Source organism: Protopterus annectens, chromosome 1.part0 (assembly GCF_019279795.1).
Source record: "Protopterus annectens isolate FY-2018-M chromosome 1.part0, PAN1.0, whole genome shotgun sequence".
NCBI classification, from domain to species: domain Eukaryota; kingdom Metazoa; phylum Chordata; order Ceratodontiformes; family Protopteridae; genus Protopterus; species Protopterus annectens.
In genome coordinates this window covers 1,732,034,877-1,732,055,610 of record NC_056725.1, presented here as the reverse complement: position 1 = coordinate 1,732,055,610, position 20,734 = coordinate 1,732,034,877, and the positions used below count along the sequence as shown (strand labels likewise).

The 20,734-nt window shown below is 36.0% G+C and overlaps 1 protein-coding gene across 7 annotated transcripts in view; it reads right to left on the bottom strand.

The window, feature by feature from the left end:
* The window catches only part of SASH1 (SAM and SH3 domain containing 1), a 1,700,050-nt gene that overhangs the window by 414,039 nt on the left and 1,265,277 nt on the right, over nt 1-20,734 (bottom strand). The window lies entirely within an intron of this gene.

Sequence of the window (20,734 nt, the reverse complement as noted above, 5' to 3'; positions counted from 1 at the left end):
ATGGGAAGATTGTGCATCTCTAACAAATTTCTCTTCATAGAACTGCATATTCAAAATATTTCAGTTGTTATATTGTCCGTATGGAAGCTAGATTCATTAAATAATTTTATAAACTGACTACAGACTGGCAAAGAAGTCCTTGTTTAACCTTTATCATGAATTAAATCATCCTTGAAAGAAACGAAGTGCTTCAATAAACAGTAGATCATGAAAACCATATTTAGCGTGACACTTCCTGGTATTTTGACTGCAATTTTCTGCCACTTTTATTAAAATGAATCTAAAAATAGGTCATCTGTCTATTTGGCTAATATGGTATCAAAAACTAGTTGTTCCTGGTTCTCTTCTTTCTTTTCTACTTCTTTTGGCTTCCCTCGGCAATCTCTGTAAAGTAGAACTCCTTACCAAACATTTTATCTAATGTTCCATGTAACACTGTAGTAAAAAACAAAAAAATACCAACAAAGGATGACAATTTACGAGCCAAGTAGGGTACTTCACTAGGTAGGACATGCTGCTGCTGCTGTTCCTCCTGTTTCTATAGTGTGGTACATCCTCTTTCATTGCCGTAGACTTGATACAGCTCTATAAATAATCTGAAGTCTGATTCTGCCATTATTCAACTTGTGTCAGAATGCGCACCCATCATCCTGAGCAAGGCAACAGGTCTTAAGAATTTTATTTGAATGGCTTTTTTTTTCTTAGAACACACTGTGCATAAGAAGAAACTCTGCATCTAATATAGATACATATGCTGATATTCTGTTGTAGTTCATAACTGAGTGCTCTTCATTCACTTAAATCATACTACAGATTAAATGAATTTAATTTGGTCTGAAATGCTGTTACTTTTCATCATAGCATTTGGAACATGAAGCCTAACATGAACAGCCCTGTCATGCTGAAAATATTTCTACCTGCATTATTAAACTTACCATCACTACCCAGTGTCAGAGTACAAACATTAACAAAAAAAGAAGCAGCAGCTTAAACCAAATTCAGACAAAGCAACACCTCATCTTGTTGAGTGAGTTTTATATATTACACATTAACAGATTTACACAGACACCAATATTTTAAAACTATGCTAATGCTATCTCCCAGCCAAAATGATGGCATATGTAATGGCAGACAGACTTATTTGCAAAGCAGCCCATTAATAATTTGGAAAGTAAATGTGATATATATCTTTATTAGAAGAAATTATATTTTATTTTTATCCTCCAGAGGAGAAGGTGTGGACAATAATAACGAGTTAAAGGAATTTATCTGGAAGGGGAAAAGGACAACAGTTGACTGGGATAAGTCAATCTTTGGATATAACAAAGTGGTTTAGGATTACCTAATTTGAAGGGATATTTTAGAGGTACACAGTTAAGGCTCATATATATTTATATATAAAACACAAGCGGAAGTTATAATTCAAAGTGGAAAGGGATGATTATGAGGAATTAAGGGGGAAGATCAGGAAATAACGAGAGACTGGGTTTTTGGATGCAGATCCTTAAGTATAATAAAAACCATACAGAATATTATATTTATAGAGTAGCAGAAAGCATTCTAAAAACTAATCCAACACGGGGATGGAGAAAGTAGACTTTGCCAATAGGGATGATTACAATTAGGTGTGCAGATAACAGGCAAGAGGGGGCTGGAATTTACTGGAGAAAACTAGCAAATGAATCAAGGTAATCCCTGGTAGAGATTTTAGACGAATGTAGAACCGAAGTTGCTGATAAAAGAGGGATAATTAGTAGGGCGTACAGAACATTGCATGACAGCTATAAGAACCAATCAGAGGAGGTTAGAGAAAACAAGGAAGAGGGATTGGAAAACATATGTCTGTATAGCTCCCAAGTATGTAACAAAGTCCAGCAGGCTTAGGATCATTGCTAAGAAGTGTTTGCATAGGTATTTTTATACCCCAAGCAGATTTAAAACATTTTCCTCTGGTAGGCAGCAAATGTTAGAGGTGTGATGGGGGAGAAACAGGTAACTGGGAGCATATGTTTTGGGAGTATAATGAGTTGGCAGACTTTAAAAATTCCCTACAGAGCACTGTATCAGAAATATTGGTTGAGCAAATGGCTATAACTAAGGCTACAATTCTTCTCAGCTGGGACATAGGATTTGAATTGCTTAGACATGGTAAGGCCTAGTTAAGTTTAATTTGGTTGTCTGTCAAAAAAACAATTATTAGAAGATGGAAATCAAAGTCGAAACCAACTGTATTTTAAGTACTGAATATTATAAAGGAGATAAAAATGGAAGAGGGATCTTTAGAAAAATAAAGGTGCAAATTACACAGAAATAAATAGAAACTGTGGGAACAAGACATGCAGGATAATGTTCAGAAGGAAGGTGAGTAAGGTTTAAGGTGATCAAATTATGTAATGTCAGACTGATGACAGCTATAAAGAAAGAAAATGTATGTGATATATAATGCATGCAAAAGGAAAATATGTTAATATAGTTTGCTTTCTGTTAGTAAATGTTAGTCTATGTCTTAAATGAAAACTTAATAAAGGTGTTTAAAAGAAAAAAAAAGAAACTACATTTCGTACACCCTGTACATAACAGTAGTCTTGTTATCTCTGAACACCAGCTTAATTTACTCTTGATTTCTGGTTTCCATTGAGTTTGACAGTAGAACACCCAACTATTTTGAATCCAGTCTTTTTCTTGGCTGTTAAGATCTTCCATTGTGTAAACATCATCTTGTGTTATGGTATTTTGGGGTTTAAGAATGTGCAAGGGATACAGATACACAAGGGACAGTGCAAGCAAAAAGAAATGTAGATAAACGTCTGATGATGTACCAAGAGGGGAAATAAATACCTTTGTGGTGTTCAAGATAATTTCTTATCATACCCTTTTATCCATGGTCTGCAGTGATGATAGTATATATTTTCCTCATTGTTTTTGCTTTTATCACTGTATTCTTTACATTGGTTGTACACCCTGGGCTGAGCCCGAAAATGGTCCACAGAGACAAATCCTCTAACTCCGTCAACAAATGAAATAAATAATGTTGTTTTCTTTCAGATTTTCCCGTGTAGGGGTCGCCACAGCGGAACTCCGGTCCGCTAATGACTTACAGTAGATTTTCACAAACGCAGAGGAGCCAGCTCGACATTCAACCTTCAAAGAAGGCACGCCCATTTACGCATGTCTTTCGAACGCCCACCCAACCGTGGGGAGGACATGCAGACTCCACACAGAAGGCACTCCCCGCACTCCAGCCGAGAATCAAACAGGAGAACCTCTTGCTGTGAGGCAACAATGCTACCGCTGCACCACCATGGAAGTCTAAATTAAATAAATAATAAATACTAGAAATAATGACCATAAATCTGGTATGTTATGAAATGCCTGATTCCTCCCCATACTAGTTAGGAAAATTTAATTATTTCCTCTAAGGACGGTCTACATTTACGCTGAACACCAACCCTAAGCATTGAATGGTAGAATACCCCTTCTCACGATATAATACTCATAACGGCGCAACAAATTAACATCCCCTTTTAGAGAACTACTGTCTTTGTAGTTTTCAGGGCATGTAATACAGCCACTAACCGTTCATTCATCTGCTGAGTTGGAAGCAGTCATTCTTACGTCTGCCATAGCTGAATGAACTTGCATAACTTCCTACTATATGTTCCTGATTCAGGTCTATTGTTTTCGAGCATCACAACCCAATGAAGCCAAACCTTACTCATATTAGCTTTGGTTTTTCATTGCTCATTTGTTATAAATTTCAATAATGAATCTTAAAAAAAAAAAAAACTCAAACATAAGTAAAATGGAAAACAAAAATCGTAAATGTTCCTTAAATAAAAAAAAAATGTTATGCAACCTGAAGATAGTAACAGCACCTGCTTAATACTATCAAGAAAGAACATTTCATGCAACTACTGAGCTGGAAAACTATGTATGCTTTTATCAATGAAAAATAATCAGATGGAAAAACTGCAGTAACTTTCAAACTTATTTGAAACATTTTCCCTGAAACATTCAAAATACAAAACCAGTGATGTGCAGATCATACAGTCAAGTAGGTCAGTTAAAGCAATGGATAAGTTAAAGCAATGCACACCAGTTACTGATATAATCAAAAATGCATTAAAGCAATTTGGTGGTAAATTGACCTCTAATGTGCCACTTTTTTGTTGCACTAAATCTGAGAAACTGCATGTCTGACTGTAGAGCTTTCTACTAATCGCAAAAGTAATGCAAGTTTATTACAATGCTAACTTTTGGCCCAGATACAGAAGTGAGGGGTGAATATTCCTTGAATCAGGCAAGTAGATCATAGAAGCAACCATCCTATAGCAATCCACTCAGCAATCTCAAAATGTCCTAAACAGATTCTCTCCATTTAAATCTTTCAGTACCTGAAGAGCCAACAATTATTACCTAGAGCTCTGCCTGGATATAGATCCTGGAACAGTACCCCACAATGTAATGTTGTGTTTCAGTTCGTGTATCATGCTTGCTACAGACAAAGAAAATTGAGAGTGGCGGGATTTTAGTAGACTTGACCAAAGCCTTTGATTTGATCTTCCACCCTGTCTTGACTTACAAGTTTGTGTTACTGTGCTTCTTTCATCTAGGAGACAAACTGGTTTAAGGGCCATCCCAACATTTACACAAGCATGCCAATGTTACTTCGGTTGTGCCATAGGTAATGTACCCCAGGGTAAACTGCACTCTTCTATGTGGGAAGCCCCACTTTGTGCATCTCTTCTTCTTCCTTAATATTTTATGATGAAGGACTCCGCTGATATTATCCAGCGATTTCCCTATTCCCTATTCCCTAACCTAACCTCTAACATTAGACATTACGTCTGCATAGCCAGTACACATTCATCTATTACTTAAAGAAACAAAGACTATGTCTGGTCTGCAAGGCTATGGAGTGCGTCATCATGGAGCTCATTAACAAAGACATTGGGAACCTCCAACACTTGACCTGACCCAGTTCGGCTTTGTTAAGGGCAGACCATGCCTACTAAACCTGGTTGACTTCTTTGAGACAGTCACCAAGGCCACAGACGAGGGGAAGGTGGTTCACACAACCTACCTTGACCTCGCCAAGGCTTTTGACACCATTCCTTGCTCGGGTATTACAGAAAAACTCACCAGCCTGAACATAAACCCCTACGTCACAAGATGGGTTGCCAACTGGCTTACAGACAGAACTCACATGGTAAGAATAGCGGGCTCCAGGTCCGACTCTAAACCAGTCACTCGGTCCTGGGACCCCTACTGTTCGGCATATACTTCTCAGAAGTACAGGCAAACACAGGAGGACTATGGCTAACCAAGATCGCCGATGATTGCAAACTGGAAGCCATAATTGACTCTCTGGCTGACACGGACATCCTCCAAAAGGGCCTTACTGAGACGGACACCTGGTGTCAAAGTCATGGCCTCAAGCTAAATGCCAAAAAATGCCTAGTCATTCCATTTGGGGAAAAACAAAATACCCACAAATTACCACATAGGTGGCAGCCCCCTTAATACAGAAGAGGTAATAAGAGATTTGGGGACCCAGGTAGATAGTAATCTCTCCTTTAACAATCTGCTAAAATCTCACTTACTGAATGGGATCTGTCACATAATACCAACTACCACTTGCATCTCAGCTATGTTGTGTATCTCATTTGGAAGGCTTCTTCCTTAAAAATCCAGCCAGTAACCATTTTAAATGTCTGGACACACTACAGCAAGTCCCAAAACACAGAGACCGAATGGTCGAAAGATCGGACTTTTACATACCACGTCTGAGATGCCATTTCTCTGAGCTAATCTTTACTGTCAACACATGCTCATTTTGCTGTTTAAATTCTATGTTTGTAATACAGCCTCAAAGTACAACATATTTTCCCATATGTTTAGGCCCCCCCTCTTCAAGTAATCTTGCAGAGCAGGTGAGTACTCCATATTTGAATCCATGTCCCCTCTAAGTCACTACATACTAATACTGCATACCATACTTCCATTTATTCTAAGGCCATTTCTATTGCTTGTTTATACACTTTCAGTACCCTTTCAATGTCTTCCCATCACTTTCAGTTTGTGTGTCTACTACATACCCATATTGCCCTAAGAGCAACAGCATCTATAAAAGACTGGTAAATATAACTATGTAGCTGTTTCATGTTCACATCATAGCTGAAACTATGCTCATGGTAAGTAGAATTAATACATATTTACTAAAAATTGGGGTCAATTTTTTTAGTTAAAAGACAACTATACCCTAACCACAGCTTTTACTTTTCCCAGGATATATCGGTCTCCCTACAAAACAATTTTCATGCTGCCATATACAATTAAAGCGATTCAACCATTTATCCCTTTGTGCGATATTTATATGCCCTTTAACTTCATTACCATATATCCTATTGGGTTTTAATGAAAATCAACATAGTACTGTGTTTAGGAGTTTGTCTCCATGGCTCTTACATTGCACTGACATTTACATTCAAGATTTTTAGCCAGGAAAAAGTTTACATATCATGGTATTTGTAGGCATGCCTTCTTCCCTTCATCCTGGGCCATAAATCTACTGAATCTCTGGGGAACCCCAACTATGTTGCTGTGTGCTGTAAGAAAAAGCTATCAGACCTACACATGCAAATGGTCAGAATGACAGACAGTTAATGCTGGGGATGATGCATGCGTTCAAGAAAAAAAAAATGCCTATACTGTATTAAAGATATTGTTTTAGTCTCTAGCAATTGCCAGTGACAAGAAAACATCACCATTTTCAGAAATTACATGAAAAGTCAGTTATAACGTATAAAGATAATAAGAACAGGACAACTCAGTAAATAGATAGGTTCGTAGGTAAATACTAGACAATTTGTCAGCAGACCATTTAAAGCCTAGCCAAAATACTCAATTCAAAATTTCCCTCTAGTCTCATGGAGGGTACAACAAGAGAGAGTGTGGTAGAGATTTTGAGGATGCCCATACAATTATCTAGGTTCACCTTGAAGGTGACAAGGGTGCTACTCTGCTTGACATGTAGTGGAAGTTTCTTCCAGAGGTGAGGGATAAATTGGGATATGAACCTATCATGCCATGACTTATTTATCAGCTGAGGAAGGTTTAGTTCTTTTAACCAAAAGACTGATAGAGAAGTCACTAAAATGACAACCTTGTTAATTTACCATAGGCACAAACCCAAGCCAAGTGAAAAATGTAGAAACACGTGGTAAAGTGGAGAGAAAAAAAAAAACAAAGCAGCAGCAGAAGAAAAAAATATTCTCTCCAAACCGCCATGCCAAACTAATGTTCATGGGATTGACTGCATTAGGCAAATATTACATGAGCATGGTTTAGTCAGTGGGAGAAGATCTGAGACAGTTTGTGAATTATTAGACCTGGTCCTAGAAAATAATATTTTCGTCTTTAATAAAGAGATATATCATCAAGTTTCAGGTACTGCTATGGGTACTGCTATATCAAATACCTGTGCCAATCTGACCCTAAGTAAATGGGAAGAAAATTTCATCTATAGGGAAACTAATCCTTATGCTAGGAACATTAAATTTTATAAGCGTTTTGCGGATGATATTCTCTTGATTTGAGATGAAGTTCTCTGATAAATCTTTACATTTTTTGGATATACAACTACCAATTACTGATCATGGATTATAAACTAGTGTATATAAAAAGGATGTCCAAGTCAACAAATACCTTCATAAGAAAAGTATGCACCCTAGTAGAACTTTTAAGAGTGTTTTGAAAAGCCAATATTTAAGAGCTAGTAGGCTTAGTACAGAATTAGATGCATGTAATATACAGATGCAGGAAATGACTACTAACTTTCTGGAGAAGGGATATAATATGGCTGAAATAGAGACAGCCAGAAAAGATGTTCTGGCCCTACGAAGTTCTACAGCTAAACCTTATTTCTCCATGAGAGATGTCGACAGTACTGATACTATGGGCTGTAACAATAGACAACCACTTGGGTATCTTATGACATATAATAGGATGAGTAAAACAATTGAGAAGGTCATAAGAAAGAATTGGTTTATATTGAAATTTATACCTGGCCATGAAAAATGGCTTTCGGATCAGCCCATGTTTACTTATCGTAATTGTAATAATTTGAAATAACTTTTATGCTATAAAGATTTCTCTTTAAATAATACACAAATAACTGAGTTTAAGAAAAAAGGCACTTTTCCATGTTACAATTGTACATGCTGCACTAGTATTAATCAGCGTCCGGAATTTAGGCACCCCATGAGTAGGACGTATACTTTCCATTGTACAGCGACATGTAACACGTCTGGAATTGTATATCTTGCTACATGTAAGAAATGTCCAAGTTTGTATGTGGGAAAATCAGTCAGACGACTGAGAGATAGTATTTTGGAACACAGGTCTGAGATTCATAGCAATGTACTCACCAACTCATTGGCTTGTCACATCTCTGTTATGGGTCCTACTCAGATTCATAGGTTCATAGATTAGTACTAAGCTAACTGCTCTTGCGAGCCATTTTAAGCTTAGCCAATTATTGCTTGTGAGACTCAAACCCTGTACCTTGTGTTTGTAAGACAAACACCTTAACCATTAGGCCACCCTCCCAACCCGATGGGGTTGAATTTGATTTTAGGGTCATATCAATTATATATCCAAGTATTAGACGTGGGGATCATGTCAGTAATGTAGACATGAAGAAGTATGAATGGATAATGAGACTTGAAGCAAGCAGAGATCCAGGTTTGAATAAATAAGTTACTTTAAAACCTGTTTTAAAGAATAAACAAAAGAGAATTAGGAAAAAATGAGAATAAGATGTTCTTCCTATTTCACATAATGTAGTTTGTGTACCTTTAAGAACTGGGTGTTCACTTTGATTATTTAATGGCTGTGTCATGTGTTATTAGTATAAATATTGGTTCTAATTTTTATCTTGTGTAAGACACTGAGGAAGGATGTTTTGACATCTGAAAGCTTTGTCATTTTTATTGCCATTGTTATTGTTTTACTACTTTTGTTTTTAATAAATTAGTTTGGCGTGACGGTTTGGAGAGAATATTTTTTCTTCTACAAACCCAAACCAACCAATGGAGCTCATTAATTCAAAGCCATTTGTCACAAGAATGTCAGACACAAGATGTTTTGTGCATGCAAGTCCTTACTGCTACCATTATCTGCAAACTCCAGGGCAATACCCATCCTACCCCTAGCATGGTCAAATAGCAACAGTTCTACTTTAAACTGTACCAGCAAGTGACCTTTATCTGTGTGTGTTAACCAACACTTTTTTTTCTAAATCTTAATATCCACTTCATGTTACCCATATCTATATAGAGATAAGTTATGTGGCATGCTGCCATGAGTGCAGTTATGAGTTAACTGTGTGCCACTGAGTTATTGTCTTTGATCAGAATTTTGCTTTACCAATAAAGTACAAATGCACCATAGCGTTTACTGTTTTCCTCCCAAAAAAATAAAACTGTATAAGTGCTACATACAAACAAAGCATGCCTGTAGCTCTATGGAATGTATCTGCCAGTCACCTTCCTCAATGCACACCATGCTGGGTGGAATTACATTTCTCACTTCTTTCTGTAGGAATTTGTCTCCTTTACTCCCCATTTATACCAATATCATGTTTAAGGTTTTTCTTTTTCCTTTTGGCAAAAAAAGCCCACATTGTAAGCTGGACACGTGTAGCCCTACTTTCTTTCCCTACCACTGAGGTCACAAACTTTGAGTCTTTGTGGATTCACTGTTGCATTAATGTGCAGTGCCAGTCACAGCTGGAACAGTAGCAGATACTGGAGAGTCAGGAAACCTGGTACTGCCGGCTGACAGATGCAGTGATTTCGGAGGAGTCCCCCAAAGCTAACTATCTGTAGCCTTTATAAAAATCAATTTGGTTTAATCACTGCTGCTAGTCAAAGAAGAAAATGTTCACTATAGTATTCTGACAGGAAAGGACAGGACACAAACCAGAGAGAATAAATGGGGAAAAATTACTGAGGTTCTGATAAGAGGATGTTAAAGCAAGTGCTAATTATGAGCACTGTCATACCAAGCACAATGATAGAGCAACCTAAAGAGAGATTCAGAAAAAAAATGTAAACTTCTGTGGATACAGAGTATACTGTGGAAAAAAGAAAGTTTGCATGAAAAAGAAAATCACATCAGTGAGTGTGTGTGTGTGCATATATAGATATATATATATATATATAGATATATATACATACAAACATACACACACAAACACACAGATATACACATGGCTGATGTTAGGGCTATTGCTTGGAGGAAATTATTGAAGAACATGTTTATCTGTAACTAAGAAACATATGACTATCCATTACATCTAGAGACTTTTTTTCAAAATGTCAGTGTTTTGTAGTGACATTTTAAAGCAAAAACATTTGCTTACATAGATGGAATATTAGTGCAAATGACTGAAAAGCTGTACTTAGAAGGACACTATTTTATGTTACAGAATGTTTTCAACCTGGAAAAAGTAATCGGCGAGATACTTTTTTAATGATATGATATGTATTTTTTGGATTGTGTCCACCATCTGCAGAGTACTGGCAATTAGCCAGCTAAAGTTGACTACGGCATGTGGAAGCAATGTTTTGTTTCATCTTGTCTTTCCTGTCAAAGTGTGCCCAAAATCTGCATTTGGGACACTACAATTTTAAATCAAGCCTCAACTGTGCTAATGAATGACACTCCTTACCATCTAGTTCCAGTCACTATTTAATTATTCAGTGATGCTGTTTATTACAAAAAACTACAGTAAAATTCTAAATGGAATATTCCCAACTAATTAATCAATGCAGCAGTCATTCAAACTGATTAAAAGTTTTCTTCCTTGCGTTTTCCAGTGAAAATGTGCAGATAACCAACACAGAGAAATAAGCAAACTCTCATTTTCCATTTCACATGTACATTTTTTCTCATCTGGAATTATTCACCACAAATCAACTAGTACAGCCACAATTATGAGACCTCGGTTTGCCCAAGCTCTTTGTTATGTGAGTGGAAATTTGCCTCTAAACATATCCAGAACATCCTGAATCACCATATACATCTTCAATAAACGATTCTGTGCAGGTTCAAATAGTACAGGAATCTAACACTATATTTATCACAAGCATACCACACAGCTTAACTAAACAAAGTACACCTACTGACTTAAGCAGTAAGGAATGTTCCTAATGTGCGTCTTCTAATGAGATTGGGTGCTGACCAAAATTGGGGTGTCGTGTACGACTTGTAGAACCATTTACTGTAAAAATTGTCATCAACTCTGCAGATGTGCTTCTGTATCAATTAAATGAGACAACTCAGTTTTTATTTGTTTAATATTGGAAAAAAACAAGAAATATACGTTTTGTAGAATAGTGTTGGATGTGAGAAAATTGATATCATTTAAATAATATTGTGACATGATATGCTGTAAACACAAGCGTACAGAAAAAGCTGTACTGGTTTTTAACAGAAGTCAGGTATGTCTCTGTATTAACTGGTGCTTTAAGCAGTGCCTGTTATCAACCAATTACAGGTGAGTTTAATGGATAAAACAGGAAGACTATGGCCCTGAAAATTAAAGAAGTCTGCCTCCCACTGGTTATTTTTGGAGCAGCAGTCCTGGGGAGTGTGCGACCGAACAGAAGAGAGAACCTAAAGGAGCCTGATACAATACGGAGATATTCTGATGAAGAATCAAGAAAGGAGGAGCCTGCCTGAATTTATTTAGGGACTGAAGAATGTGTTACATTTGTGAAGAAGAGTTTGCACCAATGAGCTGTTATTTAGCTTTCAGTTTTAATAGAACACATTATCTTATGGGCAAACAGCCCTGATACATTGTTTCCATATCAGAGTTTTTAATTTTAAAAATTCCCACCTTCTAATTATTTAGGATAAATGTTTCAATAGTACTGTTAATATACCAAAGAAATCATTATCGTCAGCCATTTTTACAAGGCGTCTTTGCATAAACTTGTCTTCTTCCTGTCTTTCCAAATCTCCTTTCTAAAGTGTTTTTTGGTCTCCTGCACGTGACCTAACCACCATGATCTGTTCCATTTGACCTTCTCTATGACATGGATTCTACATCAACTCAGATGTCCTCATTTCTCCTTCTGTCCCACTGTGTACATTCTACTGTCCACCTCTGGAACTTCCATCATCATTACCTGAAGCTTCTCCAACTACTCTGCCTACACTGCCCGTGTTTCTGTGCTATACGACACTGATCTCATCACTGTTTTGCATTCCTTACTTTCCAACTTTTTTGGTATTTTTCTGTCAACATCACCTCCAACACTTTGTGACCATTGGATGCAGAACCTTTGATACTAGCTTTGACTTCCTCATTCAGACTTCCCTTCTCTACAACCACACCTACCAGAAACTTAAAGCTGTTAACCTCCTCTGTTCCCCCTACTATCTCAGTTTTAAACTTCTTCTGATTGTCCCCATTTGTTGCCATGGTTCATGTCTTGCCTGTACTCAGTTTCATCCCATGTAGTTTTGCATTCCAGTCCTCTACCACTTGCCGAAGTTCATCTTCAGAGTCTGCTTGTAATGTCACATCATCTGTATACAAGAGTTTTGTTAATCTGTCCTATCTAACCTGTTTGCTAACCCCACCCTACCCACCATAGTAATACATGCTAACCTTAACACTGCTCCTAATCCTAACTGTACATCTTATTTAAAAAATATACACATATATACACACACATATATATATATATATATATATATATATATATATTCAAATTTTGGTACATTCCCTTGTAACCATTGCAGACAATGCAGATATATTTCGGGAACTAATATTATTGTTCTCAAACATCTACATAAGAGCATTCAATGCAATGGTCACTATACATGTAAGACGCAAAACGTAGTGTACTTAGCAGTTTGTGATACATGCGAAAGTTTCTACGTGGGAAAAACCATTAGAAATCTTAACAAACGCATCTATGAACACACTACTGCGATTAAGAAAAATGATTCATCTAATGCTTTAGCTAGGCATGCGGTAATGTGTACTGATTTTAAGAAATTTAGGTTTTCTGTATTAGATAAAGTAGATGATGATTTGTTTTCTGGTAATTACAAAATAAAATTAGAGTGTAAGGAAACCCTTTGGCAAATTTCACTTAAAGCAGATGAAACCCCTGGTTTAAATGATGTGATTAATATAAAATGTTTTCTGCAGGCACAAAGACCCTAATGATAGTAACAGTAGTTTTTTCACTCTTACACTATTATTATCATTTCTTTTTTTTCACTGGCATTATATTGGACAATATATTTATATTTATATTTATATTCAAAGTTTCATTAAGTCATACTTTGTATGTACTTAAATTTTTAGTCAGGTTTGCATAGTAATTTTATGCATTATGGATATTGAATGTTTTAAACTTGTATTATTCAATTTATTTGAATGGAATCCATTCCAATTGGATATCTAGAGTCATGTGGACATTTTTGTATTGTATTTAAGCAGTTCATTGCATTTTATTCGTTATTCTGATGAAGTTCATGGAGTATTAAATCTGAACGAAACGCGTCAATTTTGACTCCTGTGTGCGTTTATCCTGACATTTTCTGCTTTGGTTTTTCACATATATATATATATATATATATATATATATTTATATATACATAGGGGTTGGGAGGGTGGCTTAATGGTTAAGGTGTTTAACTTACAAACACAAGGTGCAGGGTTTGATTCTCACAAGGAATAATTGGCTAGGCTTAAAATGGCTTGCAAGGGCAGTTAGTTTAGTACTAACCTGTGAAATATATATATATATATATATATATATATATATATATATATATATATGGAAAACATTTTCACTAGTCAAAAAAATTTGAGCTGAATGGCTGGTAATGGTTACGGGTAGTACAACAGAAAATAAAATTGTTTTTTTTTTTCCCCAGTTCACAGTAAATATTCATAGGTAATTACTAGGTTATCTGCCCTTACATGCCACTTTAATGCTTTTACGCCACTCGGTGTCGGTAATTTGTGTTTCTGATAAAATGTATTGTCAACATATTTTGGTTGATGTTTTTATGTTGATCATTCAACATTTTTACCATTCATTATATTGTGTGTGTCTCTACTCTCTCTCTCTCTCTAGATATATATATATATATATATATATATATATATATATAGAATATACATATATATATATATATATATATATATATATATATATATATAGATAGAGAGAGGGGGGGGGCAGGGTGAAAGAAAGAAATACAGACACAGATGTATGATTTATCACTGCACGCCTTTTGTGTGCTGAAACACTGGTGCTTTATAAAGGTGGATCATATTATGTAATGGTTACTTCTTTGAGCTTGTGTGACCCTGGAGTTAGCATATTTAACTTTTGGGGGTGGAGTTTTTTTTTTGTTTTACTTTTCATAATCGCAAATATAACCTATTAGTTTACATTTGCAATGACATTTTTTTGTTGATTTTAGTAGCAGTTAACTGTAATTGCTGATCAGTTTGTTCCAGGTTTTGTGTTTCAACCAAAGTCACTGGCGATCACTCATTATAAATGTGCGTGTCCATATGTGTGTATATACGCCTGTGTGCGCGCACACACAAATTCTCAACAAAAGAGACTTTTTATAAAACTGTAAGACTCTAGTATTCACATTCCCATTACAGAAATTATACACAAAGATAAACCTCTACGCAAGATTTACAAACTATGAAACATTTTCCTTATAATTTACCTACAAAAATTCAAATTATTTCAGAAATACATTCAGAAATACTTTCTTGCGTTGATGGGGACCACCAACAGTGTCACATGTCCATTAAACTATTCTGATTTGTGCTACTTAACAACAAACATATGCAAGACACGTTCTGGCTGACAATAATAAATATAACTGCATATTTACTCTATTGGTATAACATAAGAAATAAAAATATTTGTTTTGAAAATTGAGACTCATTTTTAAATGTTATAGCAAAAAAAACTAAGTTTAGGCAGCCATACATTGAAGATGTTGTTGCCTTCGGTTATTTCTTGGCATTCAGTACATTTACATTTACTAGCTCATGTTGTCCTATCATTTTCATTTCATTTATATTGTCATGTGCTTTAGGACATGCCTGTTTTCAAACACCTACGTAACACTGAAAAAACAATAAAGCACAATTATATAAAAAAATGACAAAACAATACCACAGAACGCACAGTAAGGACCTCATAGGGAACTTTTTATATAAATCTCAAGTCATTGTAATGATATTGCCATTTGTAGGTCGGGTCTAATTAAGGTTACAACAGACAGCTGAAATTAAACTGCAAAATTTCCAAAATATGTCTAAATCTTTCAGTTTAAAACAAAAACACAGTTTTCAGTTCTTTCCAGAGGAAGAAATGTCAAAGCTTTCAACAGCTTAAAGTATGTAGTATTTCTGTAACTTCACAAACGAAACAGAAGGAATTTCAGAACATAAATGAGGCTGTTAATATTTCAGATGCTGTGGCATACAAAATGTGCAAAAATGACAAATCTTCACTGAAATATACGTATGTTTCACTGCGGTTGAAGTCAGAACAACCTGAGGCTATTTTATGGCAAGGGCTCAGCAAACTTATTTGAAAATTCTATGGAATATGTCAAGCTATTTATTAGAATGCTTTTTATTGAAAATGACTTTGTGGCTCTGTCCCTGTGCGAGACAGCGGAAAAAACACTGAGATTCTCATTGGTGAGGGACACACCCACAAATACTTGACAGAACCACAGAGGGACAGAGCAGGATGCGCTGTACTATGAGCGGCCTTCACTTACACGCACACACTCTCTTGCATCTCCCAACATCATTTCCTCCACACACACCCACGCACGCGATATTTTTTAGTAACCCCACAGTACTACGAGTGGCCAACACACACACTTCTTACTTCTTTGCTCACAAAGTCACTCTAAAAAGTGAAAAATACGGAAAAAGAGTGAAAACTTTGCAAAAAAAAGACAAGCATATTTCAGAAAAACATTCAAGGTTGGTTTTGCTGACTGATAATGAGGTACCTGGAGAAGTAGCAGGACTCACCAGAACAACCTCGAATGCTTTTCTGAAATCAGTTTGTGTTTCTTTTGTTTTCACTCTTCTTCCTTATTCTTTTTACTTTTTAGAGCAACTGAAAAAATATATTAATTTTTTTTCATTTATACTTTTTATTTGCATAGCTAGTTCTTTAAGTGCTTACAGCAGCCAACATTACTTCATATTAAGAGAAAGGCCTTTTGATAATAGCTGTATAAAATGGGCTAATTTTAAACTGCTTTGCATTTTAGCCAGTGCAATATTCGTAAAAGTATTTGAAAGCCTACCCACTGAATGGATTTTCTCCTAAGGCAACACATTCGCAGTACTGTTTCCCAACAGTTAGCAATGTTGCAGTTTCCAAACTTATGGACCCATTCCAAGAGTAACATCACTGTCAGCCCACTTTTTTCCATGAGGTGCTTCAATCTTTGTCCTCATGTGTACCCTTAGTGTTGTAATGAGTTCAAAACAAGTTGCTTAAAATAACATTGGTTGTCAGAAAATCCTAAGTTTAAGTGTATCAGCATCAGCAAAAATCAGCTCATTCAATGGACAAAATAGTTGTAGTTAAAGTACCACCACAATTCACTTTTGTTCATTGTTTTTCTAACTTTAAACAATTTCTGCACCTTCCATTTCTCAGCAAAAGCAGCCATTTACTTCTGCTCCTACCTAGATGATTACCAAAACTGAGATACATAGATAGATAGACAGGTAGGTAGATAGATAGACAGACAAACAAAGGCTGCACTGCTGGCTTAAGGAATCCTGAATGGTACTCGGAGCACCAGTTGCTTCAAGTCTTAACTTAGATGGTGTTCACGCACTTTGTCTAACAATTACATATGTCTACATTCATTTTACTCAGTTCTGCTATGCCTACTTGAAACTACAAAGCTTGTGACTAAATTGCTCAGCTGAAATGATACAAAACTGAGGAACTCCATTACACAAAACATCTACAACCCATACTGAAATCTGTACAATTTTATGTAAACAAAACATATACAAAAACACTTGCTTTTGTAAGAATGCAAGTCTTCCCTTGTACTCCGTACAATTTCCTTATGTTAATTTTCTCACTTCCAGTTTGCTGCACCTTGGTGAAAACAGCATTCAGATAAATATAACCTAAAATATTCTGTGTTTTCCTCAGAGGCTGCAATATTGGAGAATGAAAAACAAAAAGTGTGAGGAAAAACACACTGCATCAACATCAAGTGAACAAACAGAAATCAACACTAATGAACTTGGGTGACCAAATAAACAGAACACGGTAGAGGGGCAAGTATGAGTCTCAGAGACTACCCCTTCTCTGGAACAGCTTCTCATCCATGTGAAGCAGAGTTCTTCCCTAACCCAAGTGAAGTTTAACTTGGACCAGTGAATGGTGAAGTGAAAATATATCCCTAGTCTGGCACCTATGTTTCTAGTAGGCACAGGCAGCCTATATAATGCTTGACTACCTATGCCCAAGTCTACATATACCCCTTAAAAATTACCCTAGGGTATAAAAACATGTTAGATACATTTGGAAATTATAGCTAAAGTTATAAAGACTCCCTGGCATTGTTAGTCTAGTAAAAACTTATGAACCCATGAAATGTTACATGATCAATTTAATAAATGCATTTAATAGTAAAACTGGTAAGCGCTTTCACTATATAAAATAGCTTCTTCAGACCAAAAGTGAGAACATACGACATCCACATTTAAATAGAATTATATCACTACCTGTTAGACAGCTAAACAATCATGAAAATCACATATTTAAAGATACAGGTACCTGATATCTATAAAACATAAAATAAAAATCATACTTCTGAAAGCTGTATAAAAGTCTAAAAAAATAAAAACATCATATAGGTATGCAGAAATTACTTCTTCCTCAAACCACTAGATTTTAAAACTGGATGTAGAGGGATATGTTCATTTAATCCATGGCCGTTATGGGACTGCAGTGACATTATCCATCTAATATGCCTTAAATCAGTCTCATTTTCCCATCCCCCATTTTAATGTCAGTCCCCACATCTATAGCTATAAACCTAAAAATGTGGTTAGCTCCAAATAAGTTGACATGCTTTGCTAGGGCATTAACTAAGTTCCCCTTGTGGATGACCTCTTTTTGATATGGTGTGGTACTGAGCAGGGCTTGCGTGAATTCCTGGAATACCTACATAGTGCAATGTCATTTTTTGGAGTTTACTATGAAGTCATCTCTGTGCGAGATTGATTAATGATTAATTGATGGATTCAATTAACATATCCCCCCTATGTCCAGTTTCATAATCAAGGGGTTTGAGGAAGAAGTAATTTCTGCATACCTATATGATGTTTTTATTTTTTAGACTTTTATACATCTTTTAGAATTGTGTTTTTTGTTTCATGTTTTATAGATATCTGGTACCTGTATCTTTAAATTTGTGATTCCTAGGACTGGTCAGCTGTCTAACTGGTAGTGCTGTAACTCTATTTAAATGTGGATGTTATATGTTCTCACTTTTGGTCTGAAGAAGCTATTTTATATAGCAAAACCATTTACCAGTTTTACTACTAAAAACATTTATTTTTACGTGGTGGCTGTTTTATTCTGTCATTTGTGTGTGTCTGTGCTCTTTTACTACAAACTTTGGATTTATTTCACACCACAGTTAATTCGTTGGGCATTTTTGTTTGCTATGATCAATGTAATAATGAGTAATTGACACTAATTTTATGGTATATGACAATGATGGGTAGTGTCCCATGCATTGGTATAACTGAAATTAAATCAGAATGGCAGATGTTGTATTTTATCATCCCTTTTGTCTTTCTGAGGTTCCACTTCTTAGCACTAGTGAAAATGGCATTAAACATCAATCTCAAGGTCTATATACAACTGGTAGCTTCTATATGCTTTGTCCAATTAGTACTTACTTTGGAAACAGATCCTGTTTTATGTGGGAGACATAGTGGCTGACAGTAGTGAAAATAATGAAGGGGCAGTTAAAACAGATGTGATTAGTTGGAAGTGGTGAGTTAAAGGTCATCTAAGAGGTAGACATATTACTGCAATTAGCTGGGGAGTGAATAGTGTGCTCTTGATGTTATATTATCAGAAATACAATCATTAACTGGGTAATAAGACAACTGAATCATTAGGATGCATGTGGCCACAGCAGTGCAGGAGAGATAGAAGCACAGGACTGGAAAAGGTTGCCATAGACCATGACAACATATCAGCAAAATATGAACAAGGGGACTGTTAGCTAACTCTTTTAAGGGATACTGAGAGGGCACAGGGCCTTAGGCTTGGACAGAAATAATTTTATATGAGTAATGATTTGCTAATCGTCTGGCTGCAGAAGTGAACTCAATCAGTTCTGCATATGCATGCCAATATCAGTTAGTGCAACTTTCAGCTGTTCTCCTTCACTGCATTTTTCAATACAAGTTGCTTTGCAAATTCCCAGTCTACTGGTTTATAAGAGAGAGAGGATTACATAACAAAGCATTTGTTCTGTGGACACTAACTGGTCCTGATACTGAGTCCAGGTGACTTTAGGTAAGTGCGCTGCTCAGCAATTTTAGTTATGTAACAAGTTGCTTGAAATAGAATTGGCAGCACAGATAAGACATTATGGATGAATACTTCACTGAAATGCTTTCGCTTTGTAAATTCAGCAAGCCTGCTTGTCTGTATATACAACATGTGACTACAGCACACATTTCCTTTCTCACCAACATGAACAGCTAATAAAATATGTACTGTTATCGAAGTCATAAATCTGCATGTACAGAAAGTTAAATTCTAAGCATGTATTAAAAAAACAGTTCTGCCATTTGAGTTACTGTAACATTCAACAGCTATGTTTTAGGTAGAGCTGCAAAGTTTCCATCTGAATGTCCATATGGCTCAACTTTCTATGATTTTTGGCCATTGCTACATATAGTAATTCAGTGGTGAATGCTTAAATGTTTCATTGCTGGTTTCCAAGGAAACATTACATCAGATTGCAGACAGCTGGCTCCACATTTTTAAACCATAACAAATTGGCCCAGTCAATGCAGAAATTTCATTTTACATTAAAGGGACAGCATGCTTTGCAGCTGACAACAGGATAAAGGGGGGCCTATGGGGTTTGCCTGGCAGCCATTCTAGGGTGTGGTGATATACAAAATGTTACTTGGAACAAGTGTAAAATACACTGAGCATATCTGCTGTGTTTCACAATGAAGACTCATGCCAGTTTCATAAGTTTGTTTGGTTTTAAACAGAACTTCAAAAGTAACCAAGAAAACACAGAACAACAACCAAACGAACTGTACCAACATTTCAGGGACAAAAAAGAATAAACTGTTAACTTGACTCTCTCCAATTTACAGTATTTTCCTGTTCAGTAGATAACAACAACAAAGGAAACATACATTACAAATGTATGGCTGTTAACGGCTTAACAGAAAAGTTAATTTAATGTAAGCCTCACTCTACTGTAATGTCTCTGAATTTCAATGAGACGGATAATGATTCATTTTATCACACACTGCTGTATTTGTTAAGCTACAGTGCCTTCATTTGCATTGCTTGCCATTTAGGCCTTGTATTCACTCACTCCTCTTTTAATATTTACATAC